General features: G+C 34.8%; 1 long non-coding RNA gene across 2 annotated transcripts in view; it reads right to left on the reverse strand.

The window, feature by feature from the left end:
- Positions 1-5,701: 5,701 nt before the first annotated feature.
- The window catches only part of LOC111091669, a 355,249-nt gene continuing 340,147 nt past the window's right edge, over positions 5,702-20,803 (reverse strand). For both annotated transcript variants that reach the window (XR_005376441.1, XR_005376438.1), the window contains one exon: positions 5,702-5,834. This is a non-coding gene — a long non-coding RNA (uncharacterized LOC111091669). The remainder of the gene's footprint in view (positions 5,835-20,803) is intronic.

Consider the following 20,803-nt stretch of genomic DNA (forward strand, 5'->3'; position numbering starts at 1 on the left):
AGATTCAGTCCCTGGCATAAAAGCATATGCCCATCACAATTTTCAGTGCCTCATTCCTTCCTAAACATTGGCTTTTTCATCCCTACTTAAAAAGGATGCTTTCACCTCCAGTTTATAATTACATGTTCCTCACATTTTGAGCTCTCATTGACAGCATCCTGCAAGCCCATAGTTTTACTAGCAGTCTGTTCAAAGAAATTTAAGCTTTCTATATAATATTCCTCAAAATTCTTCTAGCCTCTGCCCGTTACCTGATTCCAAAACCTCTCACACATTTTTAGGAACTTTTTACAGTAGCACCCCACTTCTAGGTAACAAAATATCTATTAATTTTCTATTATTTCCCAACAAATTACCATACAAGCAGTTGCTTAAAGCAACATGGATTTATTGTGTCAAGGTTGCTGTGAATCAGGAGTCTGAACATAGATTAACTGGATCCTCTGATTAGAGTCTCATCAGGCAGAAATAAGGTCGCCCTTGGGCCTGCTTTCCTATCTGAGACTCAGGTCCTCTCCTAGACTTATTTGGATTGTTGGAAAAGTTAATTTCCTTTGGTTGTAGGAATGAGCTCCCTATTCTCTTATTTGTTGTTCACCAGGACTATCCAGGACTATCCTCAGCTACTATATAGACTTTCAGCAGTTCTTTCCATAGCATTGCAGTTTGCTCCTTCAAGGTCAGCAGACAAATTTTCTGTTTCACCTTGTTTTAGGAAAATTTAGTCAGCAAATTAGATCAAGCCCACCCAGTATAATGTCCTTTTGATTATTTAAAGGCCAACTGATTAGGAAATTAATCAAGAGAATGATATCCTATTATATTCACAACTTCTGCATTCATGTAAGGAGGAGGGATTATAAAAGTTATGAGCAGCAAAAGGCAGGAATCTTATTGACCATCTTAGAATTTTGCTTATGACACCCAGTGAACAAGAAAATATCAACAAAACATTATATTTATCTTTATGAAATGTCTAAGACAGCAACTTATTGATCCTCCGAAGTTTTATTTCCCATAGATATTTAATATAGGTGTCTACAGGTGATAATTTAATTGCTTTGCCACTTCATGCCATAGACTACCAATGGCCATTTTACCATAGGAAACAGTGTCATTAATTTTTTTTAAAATTACTTATTCATAAGAGACACACAGAGAGAGAGGCAGAGACATAGAGAAGAAGACTCCATGCAGGGGATCTGATGTAGGACTCAATCCTGGGACTCCAGGACTACGCGCTGGGCCAATGGCAGGCACTAAACCTCTGAGCCATCCAGGGATCCCCCATTAATGTTTTTAAATACAATCAGGTAGAAACCACATCCAGATAGCCCAGACCCAATTTAAAGAACCCATCATCAAGATCCTGTTCCTGTGAAATCTACTTATTTTTCTAAAAATTAAGGTTTATTCAGAAAGAAGCAAAACCATCCTGAATGAAATAGTATACAAGATTTAGCATAGTGTTTAGGTTTTCTGCATTTTGGGAATTAGTAGAAGAATATTTGCCATTCATTACCCTGGTCCAAGATTTGAGAAGATGATGGAGTAAATCCGAGGACAACTAGAGAAACTACAGTTCTAGGTGGTGATCAAATACATTAGACCAATGCCAACAAGATGGCCAAACACATTAGTGACATGTGCAAACTGTCATGGTGACTGGCAACCTCCTCCTCCAATCTTCACACTCTAAAAATATGCCTCCTATTTCACTTCTTTCTTCACTCCCTCATAGAAATTTATCCTGTCATTGACACTAACCTAGGGCCATACAGTAAAATAATTCTGAGCAATGCAGTTGTGGCCTAACAAAACTGACTCAGTCAGTAATAAACCCCACAACTTACAAAATTATAGCTACCAGAGATACAAAGAAGTAGCATGCAAACCTTTCTTAAAACATCACATTTTGTCAGATAAGTAAAAATCTACAGATATTGTACTTCAATGCATTTTTATAATACCAGGAATGTGAAATCAAGCAGTGGGACACTATTTTAGCTACGTCACTTTTCAAAGTAAACAGATTTGCATAATGCATAATTTTACAGTTCATTTTACTAATATAGAGCCAGTTTTTACATTACAGTATTTTGTGGTTCTGTTTTATTTTTTTTTAATTTATTTGTTGAGGCAGTTAAATTTTGATTTGACATTTCAAAATTCCTGGCATATTGGGCAATGTTATAATAAGTCATGATAGAGACAATTAACATCTTAATTATAAAAATCAAGGTCCATCTCTTCTATGGTAGTACTTGATCCTTTGTTACAGGCTATAATTTACTTGTCCTTTAACACAATTTACAGGTTTCTCAGAACAGTAGTACTCCAAAATCATATAGGTGCTTTTATGGGTGCAGTCTGAACTTCACGAATTTTACATACTGCTTTGCTTCTTTAGAGTAGTTTTTTTCCTTAGTTAACTTTTGTTGGCATATCTTATTTTTTAAAACCAAGTTTCACATTTCTTTTTTGTGGGGACTATGTAGCCTCTTCTTTTAGATTCTACATGCTTCCTGTTTCTCCCATCCCCACCCTGGCCTAAGACAATGCTGGAAGATACCAATAACTTAATCGATGTTTCCTTGACTTGAGCATTCCCAGCAATGTTTTTATATTTGCAACAAACTATGTAGCTTCCAGCCTGAACGTTTATATACATTTGAGAAAAAAATTATTGACTTTAAAATAACCTCACCCTTCACAAATCATTTAAATAATGAGGTTTCTCAAAGACTATTAATCTACATGGAGAAGAGTCATAAATATTGATGAATTGTTTAATACTGTTGTTGTTAATGATTGCAATGTTCATTTTATATAAAAATTCAGTCTTTTTTCCTACATGTCATTTGGTAAAACTCTTTACTGACTGAACAGAATGTGAATGATTATCAATTCTTTTCTTGCTTTGATGTACAGTCTGTGCCTGAAGGAAGATAAACCAAAGCATACATATGTCCTCAAAGTTGTGATGCTTCTTCAGAAATGATATGAATTTGAGAGATTATGCAGATAGCATCATTCAACTAGCTTGGCTTTTCCTATTTCCTGATTTTTTTTTTTTTGCATTAGTAAGTCTTTGTAAAGCCTATAAACCCTTGAATTGTCCACAATTATTCACCAGCTATGCATGAATTCCCATGTATCCAGGCTGAATACTGTAATTATCAGGACTGATTTTTATTGTGAAGTTATAACCACTTCATCTGTTTCTAATGTGAATCAGGCTTATAAGAATGTTATGTGCTTTGTAAATGGTAATTAGGTAAATATGAAAAAAAAAAGAATGACTTTAAAGGGGAGGCTGTAATGGCTTTCTGGTTTAACAAATTAGATGGGTGGCTGGTTACAACTGAGTATTTATTGAAGATGTCTTTTTAAAAAAATCAAACGTCTTAACAGCCTTTATTGCTTCTTAAGTCAAAATTAGATCACTCAATTGTAAAAGTCAAGACTTTAACCTCTTTCTATCTAAGACTTAAGTACTTTCATATGAGATATATAGATATAGATTTAAATCTGTACTTGAAAAGTAAAAGATGCAAATGAGCACAGGATAGCTAAATTAACATGGAGCAGAAGCTGTATAAGGATATTTGAAAAGTAAGCATAAGGCAAAAACTTTTTGGAAAGAAAGTGCTAATTCAAGTATATACATTCAATGTTTTCTTCTTTCTGAAAATTTTGTGTATGAGCTTATCATGTTCATCAATGTTGCCTCATGTCTGATAATTATGGCTTGCTTATGATCTAGTAATAGTTCTCCAGAAAGTGAATATTTTTATTATTGGCATAAAATGAAGTTATACTACTATAAAGATTATAATTTGTTCAATCATCTTCCTAGAGTAGAAATATTAATTGTATTAAAAATCAATTGGCACAAGACAACTAAGCAATAAGCACTAATTTATCTACCATATACATAAATTTGACTTTTGAGGAATCCTAATTGAAGATACTTTCCCTGGTTTAATGCCTGAATGATAGACACTTTCCCAGGATAGATATTTCTGTTGCTGGATTAGATCACATTGAGTTTAAAACAAAACAAACCAAAAACAGGTTAAAATTGCATGGGAAACAAAGAAACAAAGGAAAAAACATTTTGAACAGTGTCTGACTACTAGAAATTTTCGAGTAATTGACATCTTGCATTTTTCTTATAGTGACATTTCCCTGATTCCTTGGGTAAATTTTTACCTTATCACCATGAAAGATCTTATGGGGATTATCTAAATGTAAGCTTATTCTAATGAAAGATGATATTTTTTTACAAAAGAAGAGACATTTCCCTGATTCAAATAAGTAAATTACACACACTTAGTTCTATCATGCTTTTTTTTTTTTTTTTTAGAAAGATGTTTGGTCAATACCCTTCAATTTATCAATTTATCTAATGTGTAATTATTAACTTCAATTCTTCCAAATTCTAGAGAATCTAATCACATTTAAGAAGACATGTAAATGGATTTCTTAGAATAAAAGTTGAAGATGAAGACAGATCATTAATGAGTTTATAACTAGTATACTTTTTTAAAAGTCTGATTTTATAAGGAAATAGAGCATTCGAGATTTAATCCTCAATTTCATAAACTCATGGTTTTGTTGATGGCTATTTCAGTTCAGTTTAGTGAAATAAAATGGAAGTAGCATTCTACATAAGGTAAAACATCAACTCTTTTAAATATATTAGTGTCAATTTATGTATAATGTAAAATTTAATTTTTATATTTTACCCTTTTCAGGATTTTTTTCCCCAGAAAGTTTAAGAAAATGATGTTTATTTTGTTTGACTTCGTCACATAGGCACATAACCAGCATATTTTTTCCTCTGGCCTTCTATCCCCTCTCCACGTGTTCAACCTTGTGATGTTTCTGACAGAGGGTTTGGTGACCACTGTGTTCCAGACCTTCCTCTGGTGCTGCTGCTTCCAGACCATGGAATCCCAGCTCTGTTAGAGCACGTCATGCTGGAAGTCTGCCTTCCACCGCTTCTTCATGAAGGGGGAAGTGTTTTCTCCCTTATTATTTATCTTTTCCAATCTATCATTAGCAAATCTCTCTTCTTGTCTTAACAGCTTTACTTCATCATTGTTTTCTTAATTTTCTTTATTTCTAATTGTACTCATCTTGAAGGAACTTCAATTCAAATATACTAAAATTAAAATATACTAAAACTAGAATTCTTTAGAATTAATTAACAACTAAATGCACACAGACTACAGGGGCACTTGGGTGGCTCAATAGGTTAAGTGTTCAACTTTTGGTTTCTGCTCAGGTCATGATCTCAGGGTTTGGGGATCCAACTCCGCATTGGGCTTGATACTGAGCTTGGAGCCGGCTAGGGATTCTCTTGCTCCTTCTCCCTCACCACATAACCTCCATAAACAAACAAACAAACAAATGCACATAGACTACAATTGGGGTAAAAATAATTGTATAACACCTGTAACAACATATTGCATGTGCCTCTTTGAATAGCTGGCTACTGAATGAGAAAATGCCCTTGTTCGATACATACTGGGTACTGAGTTAATCATGATTTATTTGAAATTACCTTAACATTGTACCCTGTCTTGCCTTTTAATGGAAAATGACTTCTATTTCTAAATAAACTCTAATAAATCAGTTTTAAAGCATATTCTTTCAATTTACTATTTAAAGCATATTCTTTTAATCAGTCATTCTTTCATTGCTTTAAAACCTTTGACTTAGTCCATACTCCACAGTGGAACACTGGCATGGCTCCCAAGATATAATACACAGCAAAATTAATGGTATCTTCTTCCCTCACGGAGCTTATAGTTTGATGGATGATCCTAGAATTAATTAGATAATCATACAGAGTCATGTTATAAAAGTAATATGTAAATTACTAACATTTAATTTATGATTAAAATAAAAGGCTCAACCCAGATATGACTTTTTCCATGAAGTTTTAACTGATCTCTACATTCAGGATTTCCCAGTCTTTCTTTTCAATTTTTCAAACACTTATTTATTTGAGGTTGTCACACTTAACTGCTCTCTCTACATTCAGAATTTCCCATTCTCTCTCTTTTCAATTTCTAATAAACTTATTTATTTTGTCAGATTTGATAAACAAAAAAAATAGACACTCAATTAAATTTGAATTTCAGATAAGCAACAGATATTTTTAGGGCCCCACTGCTGCTGTAACAGATTATCACTATCACAAATTACCACAAAAAATTGCAATATATAAAAATTTTCACATTATGCATGAATTGATACTAGTTTGAAATACTCAAAATGTTGCAGCTTAAAACAATCCATATTTATTATCGTACAGTTCTAGAGGTCAGAAATCCAAAAGAGGTCACTAAACTAAAATCAAGTGTCAGGAGAGCTAAGTTACTTTGGAGGCTTTAGAACGGAATGTTTTCTTTCATTTTCTAACTTCTGTATGTTGCCCACATTCCTTGGCTCACTGACCCATTTCACCTATGAAGCCAACAGTGGTGGGTTGAGTCCCAACATTGAATCACACCTAAATTGCTTCCATGAAACATGAACCATACAATATTTAGGGGTACAGGGATCCCTGGTTGGCGCAGTGGTTTGGCGCCTGCCTTTGGCCCAGGGCGCGATCTTGGAGAGCCGGGATCGAATCCCACGTCAGGCTCCCGGTGCATGGAGCCTGCTTCTCCCTCTGCCTGTGTCTCTGCCTCTCTCTCTCTCTCTCTCCCTCTCTCTGTGACTATCATAAAAAAAATAAAAAATAAAAAAAATATTTAGGGGTACATTTGAGAATAGCACACACACATATTATATGTAATATACACACATATACAGACACCTAAGGGCACATATATATAATTCACCCACCTTAATTTATGTATTGTTTGTATGTTACAACACAAATTTCTATTTCTATCCCAGTTATTTGATTAGATATACGACATTCATTTTAGAAGGGTAATGATTCTACTTATGGCAATATAATCTATCATCATGCTTGGGGTCAGAAGCAAATATACATTTTAGTTTTATTAATCAATTAATACATTGGCTCCAGGTGTCTCCATTTTTCTATGATGCTCAGACTCATTCTACTATGCTCAGAATGAATTGAAACTTAGCTATCTTAGGATGCTGTTATTCTCATTGGTTACTGATCATTTATCATTAGACACAGGGGTTGTCCTAGCTCAACAGTAGAAATACCTCATCATGTATGATGATGACCCACTTTATATTCTAGGAGTCCTTGAAAGTAAAAATAGAGAGTAAAAATATCTCAAAAATATAACACTTAAAAAGTGCTAGGTACTAAGCATGTAACTTTTTTAAAACATTTATTCCCTGATTTATTTTTAACTTTTTATTTATCTTGATGGCCTGGGGAAGGCATCTTCATCTTTTTAGATCTCGTGGGCTCTGACATCTTACTCCAGTCCTGATTCTGGGGTCAAGACCTTATAGGTGTATCTATAACTGCTTCATTATTTTTCTGGTTACAGAATATTTCACCCTAAGTATGTTCCAATCTCTTATGATGGATGTATAGTTTGTTTTCTGTCTTTTACTGTTAACAAAGAGATGATGCCTTTTCTCATTTGTGCCTCATGTGTGAGCATGTTTTATAAATTGTGCCCCATGTGTGAGCATGTTTTATAAATTCCCAGCAGTAAGCACATGATTTTTAAATTTAATCCTAAGAAGATTCAAGGAGATATTATATATGTCCCATTTCCCAAAAGACAAATATGGAACATTAAAATTGTTTCCTGAAGGTCTTAACTGTAAGGATTCAAAGTTCCTTACCATTGGGACATTTTATCCAAGGAATTATTGGAATTACATACATCACACCACCTCTCAAATAGAAATTTATTGAGGAAAACCTGGCTGATAGTATGACCTTTGGCCTATATAATTCAAATTGAAAGACTCCTTCCTCATGTTGCCACTGAGCACATTAGCATCCTATTATCTTTACAAGGTTAATTTAATGGACTGTGATGCATATTGAAGAATACTTCTGAGTTCCCTCAAAGTCACCGTATTAGAATTTCTAACTGTTCATTAGCCATATACATAATAGAAGTGGTCTAGAGTCAATGACTTTCTGTTATGCTCCTTCTAAAACTGATCTTAAAATTGCACATACTGAATTGTAAATTCAGTATAAATTTTGTAATAAAATGTTATTTTATAATAAAAATACACATGTGTAAATGAAAAAAATATATATATTTTTTCATTTATCAGTTACTAAATTCATTCATGGCTAAGTTATTTATTGGGTTAAGACACTGAATCAGAAAATGGTCCTTTTGTCTTTCTCTGAGTATTCAGGTTTAGAAATGCTTTACTTAAAATGTAAGAAATTTCCAGTAAGTTTCCAGGCTGCAGAGATACATTATTTATGTTAACAAACTGGAAAGAGTTCATTTGCTTTAATATTTATAAGGGAGATCAATGAGACATACAATGCAGTATTACTCAGCTCTAAAACCACTACAAAACATAGATTCAATTAATGTAATGTTAACCAAAGAATACAGTCAGCAATTCATAAATAAATAATTGTAATAAATGTCCAGATTTTTAAGACTCTTAGGAATACCCTACCAAAGCCAGCCATTAAGCAATGTATCCTGCTACCTCAATCTATTAAAAAATGTAATTTTAAGGAAAATTACATGCAGTCTTGCTCAGAGGAGATTACATATTTTAAAGCTATATTGGTTTTTTAAGCCTTTGAAGATAATAAGAAGGTTCATTAGGCTATTACCTTTGAGTTACTTAAAATATTGAATAACCTCAGAATGATCTGATTCAAGAAAGGTTTAATTGGCTTAAGTTATGTCATGCCTTTTAAATAAAATATTTTGTGAGATATTCATAAAAATATTAATTACCAAAGCATGTTTACCATAGATAAATTGGCAAACAATTTGGGAATAAAAATGTTTGTAAATAAAATATCTGAATCAAATGAATTTAAAGGCTAGGATATTTGGAAATACAAAAAACACAACACATTTCATTCATATAAAACTTTAATACTGGCCAGAAAAAAATAATTTTTTCCTTTTAGTACAAGATGTGAATTAGGAATGTGTTAAACATTTATTGGCAATTAATATGAATTTTGAAAAAAAATCCAAAGGAAGTGAAAGCACTCTCTCTTATTTATTTTCAGAGTGATACAGGAATAACACCATAATCAATATTACTCAAATTTTCATGCAGTGACTTCTAAAACAGAAAGACAGTAATCTAGCTGTTATTCATTTCACATGCCCTGGAGCTATTTGATCAAGGACAACAGTTGCCAATCAGCATCACTTCTATGTGTTTTAATTTCCTTATTAAAAAAACTATATTAAAACATTGCAAATGAATCAGTTCATATATTGAAGTACCTGTATCAGTCAACTCAAGGGATTTTTAAGCTTTATCAAATACTTTGATCTTGATCACACTGAAATTCCTTCCAGCAATTTATGAAATGTTCATGAATTCTTGGATAAAGCCCAAAGTAAGTTATCTAAGTTAACTTATTTTGGGGAATTCTTTGTAAAGTTTCATGCTAGTAGGCTTTTGCAAAAAATACTAATTTGTTAATTACCACTTAAAATGTTAAGCATAATAATTAAGTATAATAGTCAGATGAGAATAACCAAATTTTTAAAATTCAGTGAGAAATGTTGTATATATTCTTCCATACTTGAGCCTAGCAAGTTATCTCTCTCCTTGAAATTATGAATTTTCAGGAGAGAGTATTCATTGTCCCTTCTGATTATAAAATAGTGTCATAATAGAAATTAAGTTTTCTATTGCTGCTGATAATTTTTATTGGTTCTAAATTATTCCAAGTGGCAAAATTATTTTCATTGGTTTACTGACTTAGGAAAGCTCAATTGATAGCTCAAATCATGAAGCAAATTGCTTTTGATTTTTCAGATGCTGAATAATTCAACATATTTTCTTAGTAAAAAGAACAGTAGAAATAAAGTAAGCAGCTATGCACTAGAGACAGTTTTAACCACACAGTCTCCAAAAATGAAGACATTTGTATGCCTATGAAGGCACTGATTAAGCAGCCCATCTCTGTTGTAATTGGGGTATATAAAATAAATGTAAATGCTGGTAACATATGAAAATTCACTTATTCTGGCAACGATTGAAAGACAAAGAAAACACAGAATACTTAACTTAAAAAGAAAAGAATTCACAGAGGAAAGGTTGTTTCTATATTCATTCAATTGCTCTTCATCAGCCTTTCCTATAGGCCAGATGTCTGTCTACTCAACACATCTATTATCTCCTAATATCAGACACCAGGGAGACTCTGTATATTCAAAGCTTACACGTTGCAGTATAAAGCACTAAATATTTACTATTTGTTTGTTATTGTGTATTTGGATCTGTATCATTGTTTCAAAGCCATATGACTAGCAATATTTGTTTGGCGTGGGGGAAAACGCACTGCAGTTCTTGTAATTTCTATCATGAGAAAAAAAAGGGCAAAAGGTAACATATATTTGTTAAAGTAGTTTAGTGAAAACTGTTTCATTTAGCCCTTTGGTTCTTTTAAAGTTGATTTGAGGTCTTTTGCAATTAGATTGCAAAGTTTAATGAAGTCAGAAGGGAAAAAAAAGTGTTCAATAGGAAGCTAGCAAGTAAGAATGCCCAGTCAATAAAAGAAGAAAAACAACAATAATAAAACCAAGAAATAAGAGATGAAATTCTGAAAATAATCGGGTCCATAAAAATTTCTAGGACAAAATAAAATTCACACAGTACATGAAAGTTAAGGGTTACATAAATGCTTTCTTAATTAGGCATCCTACCTTAATATAAGGACAATAATGACACTGACCAGGCTAGCTCCTCTTAGCAATGAAATATCTTGACATATTTCTCAAGTTAGTGTTCTTTTTTTTAAAGCGTTTATTTATTTATTCATAAGAGACACAGAAAGAGAGAGCCAGAGACATAGGCAGAGAGATAAGCAGGCTCCATGCAGAGAGCCCGATGTGGGACTCAATACCGGGACTCCAGGATCATGTCCTGGGTCAAAAGCAGACACTCCACCACTGAGCCACCCAGGCATCCCTCAAGTTAGTGTTCTTACAATAAGACAACATTTATTTAAAATTACAGAGATACTAACAACTCAGTGTGTCGGTCTAACTCATTCAATCATTGTATAGTCTATTTTTCAAAGTAGATACAGAATTTATTCATAAACATATATATGTACACACACATAAAACTATGTAGAAAATCAGAAGTCATCATAATGATAATCTGGTATGATTAAGAAGTCAGTTAATAATATCAATATAATTTTTCTATTCAAAAATATTTCCCATGAGACACGGTACAGAGCTCTGGGGATAAACTGTCTTAACCATCTGTACAATGTAAAACTGATATAATGAAATTTGTCCTCAGTGTAAGCTACTTCTTTTTTTTTTTTTTTCAAACACACGAGGGTTTATTCACAAGCTGGAGCCTGGGTCCAAGTGCACCCGACACAGCGGATCAGGGACCCAGACCCCGAGACTAAGAGGCATAGCAGCTTTATAGGGGCCAGTGGCCCATGGGATGCGCAGAAAGTTGCACAGTCAGGTCGGTCCACAGCAGGTGGCTGATTGAATTACACCTTACCCTATAGTATCCATTTGAGCTGGCCTATTACTTTGGTCAGAATTGGCGCGCAGTTTGGCGGGCACAAGGCGGGGTTACATTGTTATTAGCCGATTAGGGTGTGCCCAGCGGCTTGCCTAGGGTGGGGCAGCGCCTTAAGCAAAAAGCAGGTTATGTGGGGGTCATACAGGAGGTGGTGGGTGTAGCCCAAAATGGGAGTTAGTCCTGCTCTGCTTGTCCAGGGGTAGGGGATTTTTGATAAATTTCCTGGGTCCCACATTTCCCCCTTTTTCAGAGGATCCTATGCAGGACCCAATCATGGGTCCAGGTTGCTCTTAGAGTGAGCCAGGGGGAATGATTAAACCAGGATTCGAACCAACCTTGTTGCTGTTCTTGCTCCCATTTATATTCCAGCGACGAAGCAACATTCTACGTTTAAGGCAGCACATAACCCCCCCCACACACACACACCCTTTGTTGTAAGAAGACTAAGTTATTTTTTTATTTTTTTATGATAGTCACAGAGAGAGAGAGAGAGAGAGAGAGAGAGAGGCAGAGACACAGGCAGGGGGAGAAGCAGGCTCCATGCACCGGGAGCCCAACGTGGGATTCGATCCCGGGTCTCCAGGATCGCGCCCTGAGCCAAAGGCAGGCGCCAAACCGCTGCGCCACCCAGGGATACCTAATCCCCTTCTATTTTGAAGGACAACCTCAGACTAGGGAGTCTTGGAGGTGCGAAATAAGTGAGAACGGCGCAGTCTTAGCTTTAGGGGATTGTCCTTGTCCGGTTGGCTTTTCCATTCTGGAACAAAGTCCTTGAGAAAGGCGTGTGGCTCAGCTGCCGGACGTGGGTGTAGTGGACCCAGGGAGTAATCCCGTCGACCTGGAGAGCGGTGGGAGTGGTCAGGATCACGGTGTAGGGTCCCTTCCAGCGAGGTTGAAGTGTCCGGTGTTGGTATCTCCCCACGTACACCCAGTCACCCGGCCGATATCGAGGGGGGTCCGGGGGTGGCCCAGTCTCATAGAGGGCCCTCAGCTTAGGCCACACCACCGTGAAACCCTCCGGATGGGGTCCTGGAGGTTTCTTGGATCCCGGACGAGCCCCCAAATGTTGTGCCCAAGATTGCGAATCCGAGAAACCACGAAGGAGCTGACACCGATGCAAACACACGAGGGTTTATTCACAAGCTGGAGCTTGGGTCCAAGTGCACCCGACACAGCGGAGCAGGGACCTGGACCAGTGTAAGCTACTTCTATAGACAAACTCTACCACATGGCTGGGTATCTGAAGTGAAATATAATCAATTTCTTTAATTCAAAAAATAGAATGATAGCTTTTCCATCTTTATATTTGGACTAGAAGCCATATATGTCTCATTTGCCTAGGGACATGATGTTGAGCTAACTGTTTTGAGTTCCTGCCAAAAGCTCCATTTTCAAAATTATATTTGATAGTCCATGAAAAATGCTAAAAATTCATTGTTGTAGGTTTTAAGCTTTTTTCTTCATATTTGAAGTTTGTCTACAAAGAGCATACCTGTTTTCCAGAGACACTTTAAAACTCTTTTACAAAAGAAATCCAAAGCTATCATGACCTAATGTAGATTTTTTTTTAATTGCTACACATTTAAAATGAAAATATTTTCACTGCCTCACTAAAGCCAGTGGGGACATCTTAGCCCTGTGCTCTCCCACTGCCTTGGCAGATGCTTGCATTCCACAGTGAGGGACACTCATTGATCACCTGGCTCTGGTGGGCAGATTGAGGTACATTTCTGAGCCCCAAAGGGACTGACAGAGAGACTGTTCTTGGCAGTCTACCACCCCCCAGGCATTGTATAGCCTGCAGACAGAAACAAATTCCTAGTCTTCCTGTGGGAAAAAAAAAAGTCCTATTTACTGTTCTGGAGCTTCAGAACACATCTAGAGGTGATGGAGGTACTCTTAGAGAACATACGTGAAGGTTGTCATCTTTGTTCTCTCCCATGGTCTTGCTATTGTTCATGGTACCTCCCAGAAAGGAGTTTATCTGAAGCCCATTTCCATATCTAATAAGGTGCTGATATCCAAAACATGTAAAGAACTCATATAACTCAAAAGCAAAATACAAATAATCCAAATGGAAAATGAGCAGAGAATATGAATTGGTAGTTTTTCAACAAAGGCATGCAGCTTGCCATATGGCACATGAAAAGATGCTTAACATCACTAATCACTAGGGGAATGCAAATCAAAACCACACCTCTTACCTGTTAAAATGGCTATTATCAAAAAGACATGAAATAACAAGTGTTGGTAAAGATGTGGAGAAAATGGAACCTTCTTGCACTGTTGGTGAAATATAAACTGGGGTAGCCACTATGGAAAACAATATAGAGTTTCCCGAAAAATATTAATAATAAAGCTATCATATGATCTAGTAATTCCACTTCTGAGTATTTATCCAAAGAATATAAAACATTAATTTTAAAAGATACATGCACCCTTGTGCTCATTATTTATGATATCCAAGATACAGAAATAACCTAAGTGCCCTGATAGATGAATGGATAAAGAAAATGTAGTAAAGGGGTGGCTGGGTGGCTCAGCTTGTTGAGCATCAGGTCCGACTCTTGAGTTGGGCTCAGGTCATGATCTCAGGTTCGTGTGATTGAGCCCTGTGTTGGGCTCTGCGCTCAGCACAGAGTCTACCTGTCCCTCTCTTTCTGTTACACCCCCTGTGCTCTCTCTTTCTCTATGAAATAGATAAATAAACAACATCTTAAAAAAAAAGAAGAAGATGGTATTTACCATGGTAAATATACATGGTTGGATAATACTCAGCTACAAAAATAATGAAATCTTGCTATTTGTTAACATAGATGGACCTTGAGAATATTATACTAAGGAAATAAGTCAAACAGAGAAAGACAAGTACCATATGATTTCACTTAAATGTGGAATCCAAAAAGCTAACAAACAAAATACAACTAAACCAAAACCAAATTCATAAACCAGAGAACAGGGTGATGATTGCTGAGGGAGAGGCGAGGTTGCAAAATGGGTGAAAGGGATCAAGAAGTACAAATTTCTGATTATAAATAAATGTCATGAGTATGTAGTGTACAGCCTGGTGACTATAGTCAATAATATTGTATTGCATATTTAAAACTTGATAAGAGAGTAAATCTTAAAAGCTCTTACCACAAGAAAAAAAATGATAACTCTGATGATAGATGGTAACTAGACGTTTTGGTGATCATTTTTCAGTGTCTACAAATACTGAATCATGTTGCACACATGAAATGAATATAATATTATATGTCAATTTTACCATAATTTTAAAAAGTAGCTTTAGCTTCACAATTGAAGATATTGTCTATTGTCAGATTCAATGACAATGTCATTGAATAAAAAAAGGATTCATATGATACATTCCTTTAAATACTGGTATTAGTCTATTGTTTTACCTCTAAGAAGACTTAAAGAATTAACTATGAGTAGTCAATAAGAATTTTCTATTTATTATTTTTTTCCTTATGCATGACTCCAATAAATCTCCAAGTTAAATATAATATTTGATTGCACTAACAAGATTATCTTCAGTTGCTGCTCATATAACGGTCTTAACTCTCTTGGTATTTGTTTATCTTGCCATAATTCTAACTTCTCAAATTTACAAAGATATAAAGACATAAAGCTGTACATAAATACAGATAGGAAGACACTGTATTTAACAATTAGGTAAATGCATTATGTAATGAATAGTATGAGTTATTGTGTTCTTTCAAAAATAACTAATGAAAAAAATATTTCCCCATAGAACTCAGAATATGTTGCCTCAGTATCTTAGCAATTCATAAAATATATTACAAAGGAGTCATTTTCAAGCTGTATTTTTAAAGCACTTAGGGCATTTCAAATAAATTGTAGTCCAATATTGCTGACATTCAGGATGAAATGGGAATGGGGAAAATTTAAAGTGAGGGAGTTAAGAAGGGATAATCACTCATGGGCCACAATGTGAAAAGCTTTATATGGGAAGATAGAAGGCAAACTGCTATCCCCAAGACTGGAGAGACAGACAGGAAAATCCTAGGGTTATGTCTTACCAGAGCAGAAGTAGGAGAGGAAACCACTGCAGAAATCAGCACAGGAAGAAAACCAGAACTGGAATCTACAAATTGCTGGAGGATCAGGGAGGACAAATTAGAGAGTTATAAACTCCAGGTGGGCTCAGCCTTAAGAAGATTCCAGCAATATTGTGAGATGAACCTTCAGGAGCTGGACCAGATTTCCATAGTAAGTGTCAGAACAAAGTGCCCCCTTCTGGTAGGTAGAGGAGAAAAGGAACCATCGTGAAATACAAAAGAGCTCTCTGTATTTGACAAAATCTGCCCTCAGAGAAACTAGTTAACCATAGCCTAACCTGCTGGGTATTACCAGAGCCTAACTGACCTGCGGGGGCAGAAGGTGTAAGGGCAATCTCTGTACCTACCCTCAGTTTTGCTGTAAATATTAAACTCTTCTAAAAAAAATGAAGTCTTTATAAAATGAAAACCACCACCTGGGTGTAAGATTAGAAAATGTGCATTTTAGGGTCCTGGGTAGCTCAGTTGGGTAGGTGTCTGCTCAGGTTATGATCTCAGGGTCTGGGATCAAGCCCTGCATGGGGCTAGCTAGCTCTGTTCAGGGAGGAGTCTGCTCTTCTCCCTCTACCCCTTCCCCACTGCTTGTGATCTTTCTCTCTCTAGCTCATATTCTCTTTCAAATAAATAAATAAAATCTTTTAAAAAATGAAAAGAAAATGTGCATTTTATTATATAGATTAGTATTTAGAAGATACTACTTTTTCAGAATACAAAAATATACTTCTTTGAGGAAGTCAAGCAATGCAAAAATTATATATTAATGGAAACTTTTGGACCCCACTATCTACAAAATGGCAGATTAGAGAGTCTGAAGACCTTCCTTAGAAAGAAAGGTTTGATGGGGGGTATAATAAACATAAATAAAATATATTTGCATTCACAGGCTTGTGATAAATCAAAAGGCTAAAAGGAGGAGGTATGATTCCACTTTGAAAAACTAGTGCTAAAGTCGACGGTATGTTAAGGGCACACAGTGATACCAAGAATATAGAGCTTCTTTTTGTGAAAGTCTGGCCAGGATTCAGAAGGCAAGAACACGTGCACTTGGAAATATGTCCTCCAGCTAAAGCTAGGATTTCATTGAAAACATGGGTCAGAAAAGGAAAAGCAACTGCAAGCAAAAAACAAACAAACAAAAAAACCCCCAAAACCCCAACCAAGTATATTGATAATGAAAGCAAGAAAGGGATAAAAAGACAGAGGAAACGAGGAGCAGGATAGAGGAAGGAAGGAAGAATAGGTAAACAAGATTCCCTTCATATTTTGTAGCAGCACACCAATTAATAATGCATAATAATCTGGGTTGAAAGAAAGTGGTGCCTTGCAGAAGCAAAGCAAAACCTTTAAAGAAAAAGATCCTATTCTTTGCTCCGATTCCTCAGTAATTAATATATGCAGATCACCTAAATATGAGCCAAAAAACACCAAGTGCAAAACCATTGTAAAACAGCTGCAGAGAAAAAGTCACCTGAATGAAAAAATTAGAAACTGAATTATTGATGCTGAAATTATCTGTTATGGTTATATAATTACCATGTTTAAAGCATTTATGGAAATGAAATTGAAATTGATCAGCAATGAACAAGCTAATCTGCAAAAGAACCACACATGAGAAGTTCACAGGAAAAACATGCAGTGGCACTTGCAGAGGTGGGCACCACCATCTCCACAGGATGTTTCAAGGAAAATATGTTCTCAAGGAAATGTGGATGTTCACATGGAAATGTACATGGTGCAATGGTGGGAGCTAATGTCAATTTTATCCAAGGTTGTGTTCCCAGAGTTAAAAAAGAAATAGAAATTTTAACCTCATATGTAATATAACCACAATTTTGAAATAAAGTACAGAAATTTTATAAACAAGACTCATAAAACTTTCTTTGCTGATGGTAGTATTTGGTATATTCACATATTTTCCTTGGTCAATTTATATATTTCCTATGATTGGACTGATACTTAAATCCATTTTTAAATATCTGTATCACATTGAGTACATCTTAAATTACTGAAATATTTTCATTTTCTTGGATATCAAAATATGCATTTTATACTTGCAGATTTTTCTATAAATTAAAATATTGTCTCTTTACAGATGCAGATATCCATACAATCAAGATAATGATAATGGTCTTAAATAACAAAAATATTTTTCTTCCTTAGAATATATTGCAAAAATTTTCTTCTAGAATTTGTCATGCATCACTAGAATAGGTAAAAAAAAAAAAAAAAAGTTTCTTCATAATCCTGCTCAGACAAAAGAGCTGTCTTTCTTTGGTCTTGTTTTGTTTTGTTTTCTAATTTGGTCAGAAAAAAACTTCACGGTATTAGGGCTTTAATTAGTATTTCTTTAGAAGAATTTAAGTTTTTATGCCATTATAATAAATAGTCTAATCACACTCATGGCTTAGAAAAACACTTAAAAAAAAACACAACAATTTCCATAAACTAATGAAATGTATGTAAAAATCATCCAATCTACCCAAACACTGGCAAAGAGCCCATCCAATGACACTGCATTCTGTGTTGTCTTTTTCCCCCTGCTAAATGTAAAGACATTTTGTTTCCTCTATATTAGTTATATACTTATCATCACTCCCACCAACACATACACACACTCCTGTCCTCTAGTCCAGTGATTTGCACTCAATCGTTTGTTAAATACAGCCTGCCAATTAAAAATGTGAACAAATAAATCTTTCCTGCAATGATTGTCTGAAGCACATTGTTGTGAAATATAAGCATTTCTGATGTTTAGTAAAGTGAATTTCAGATTATTGCTTGAAATATATAAAAAGATGACCTTCAATTAATATATCTATGTTTCTTTCTCAATTTCTTGGTTTTAACGAAGCATAGAAAAAGCGATGCTATATTTCTATAGAATGGAATTACTGAATTATTCGGTATAGAACTCCTAGAGAGCAAGCTTTCTAAAATCACATTTCTTAATATTCTCCTTGAAGTGTAAGTTAAGCACATAATCGCTATATCTAGATAATAGTCACGTTCAGTAGGCTATATTTTCCAGGTTTTTATGCTTATTGAATCCATTCTTTTTTTCCTTTTAGACAGGGTATGTGTAAAAACAAAGATTATGAGAATGCCTTTCACAGCAACACCATGTTAATGTGAAATCATTTTCCTATTTCCAAAATAATTGATTTTTTGTGTTTTCAATAGGGGAGATGCATATGTGATAAGAAAAATAAAGGATTTAGAGGAGAAAGAAGAAAAGAGTGATCATGACAGCACCTCTTACATACATATAATATAAAATGTGTTACCTTTTTAATTCAAGAGACAAGTATACAATTCAAGGTAGAATTATCAGCCTCCAAATAACTATATTTATGGCCTAGAGTAACTGAAAGTCCATAAATGACAATTTTGTTATATTGTATCTAACTTTTAAAATATACTCTAAAAGGACAAAATAGCATTTATTTGTAGTATCAAGTGAATAAATGAATCGTCAAAGATGAGCCATTGCTTTCTTTTCATTGCTGTCATCTCCTCACATGAAATCTTTGTTTCCCTGAATAATAATGAAGAATTTGTTTATAACAATCTAAGTTCTTATCTTTACTCCCAGAATAAGTTTTACTCTTCGTATTTCTTCCTAGTCTTCACTAAGGTATTCATTATTATGTGGATCAATTTATGAAAAACATTTGATCAGGGTCATATATTTAATTCCATTGACTTTCAACTACCTGAAATACACTGGCTCAAGACACCTTGATATATGTAAGATAACGCTGACAACTTTGAATTGGAGCTACTTCACACATCTATAGAACAATCAATTAACAGACACTAAAATTCGATTTACATATAACTGGGGAAACCGTATTTGAAAATAGTAGACCCAAGTGTGGAGCCCATTTTTGAAGAGCAGTAAGTTTAAAAGAAGACTAAAAAGAGAAAGTTGTGTAAAGAAACTCCAATATTGATGAAATATAAATAAAACTACCCCCAGAGATAGTTTCTTGCCCTAGTTAGGTTGATAATGGATCACATCAGGTGCATGAAAAAGAAAGGATATAAAAAGTGTACAATTCCAAAGGAAGCAATGTTGTGGAAGCATATCTACAAAACAAGGAGGGAAAAGGATAGGATTGATGGTGAAAAGAAAGAAGTAATCATGCCCTTCAAGTTTATAAACTTATGAAAACAAGAAAGCATCACTGAGTCACAAGCAGAGTCACATTGATCAGCCCCCTGCCCTACCAGCACACACACACACCCTTACAGGTACCATTTATTAAAGAGTTGAGTTTCACTGTAACACCAAAATAGAAAGGTCTTAAAAAAAATTAACAAACCATCCAAACTCCTCATCTCACTTCACCCAATTTGTTATTGCTGGCATAAGAAAAGTCTACAAAACTTTTTATGAACAATAAAAAACAATTTATATCTATACAAAGCTACTGTAAGAATTAAAAAGTGCCAATCAGGGCTCTTGGGTGGTTCAGCCAGTCAGGTATCTGCCTTTGGCTCAGGTCATGATCCTTGAGTCCTGGGACAGTACCCCACATGGGGCTCCCTGCTCAGTCTCCCTCTGCCTGCCACTCCTCCTGCTTGTGCTCACTCTCTTAAATAAATAAATAAATAATATATATATATTATATATATATATATATATATATATATATATTTTTAGTGCCAATCAATGCCTGAGTATGAAAATACAAATAACTTCCTGCTATGGAGGAGTGGACCGTCAGAGAGGTAAATGGTAAAATCTTTCTGCCCTTAATGGATAAGTTAAATAGGAAATTAGAGATATGAAAGAAATACAACAAATACGATATAAAAACTCCTGTTTGTTATGTACAAGCAAAAGAAAGATATGAGCTATGGACAAACTGAACAAAAGAAAAACAACTGAAAAACAAGCCATCATCTCAGAAATGTTGCAATGTACCAATGAAAGAGTGGGTAAACCTTTAAGCAACTCTAAGAAAAGACAGAGAGAGAGAGAGGTATTATCTTTTCTTTCAATAATTCTAATAAATGTCTTGTTG

The sequence above is a fragment of the Canis lupus genome, chromosome 22 (assembly GCF_011100685.1).
Source record: "Canis lupus familiaris isolate Mischka breed German Shepherd chromosome 22, alternate assembly UU_Cfam_GSD_1.0, whole genome shotgun sequence".
NCBI lineage: Eukaryota > Metazoa > Chordata > Mammalia > Carnivora > Canidae > Canis > Canis lupus.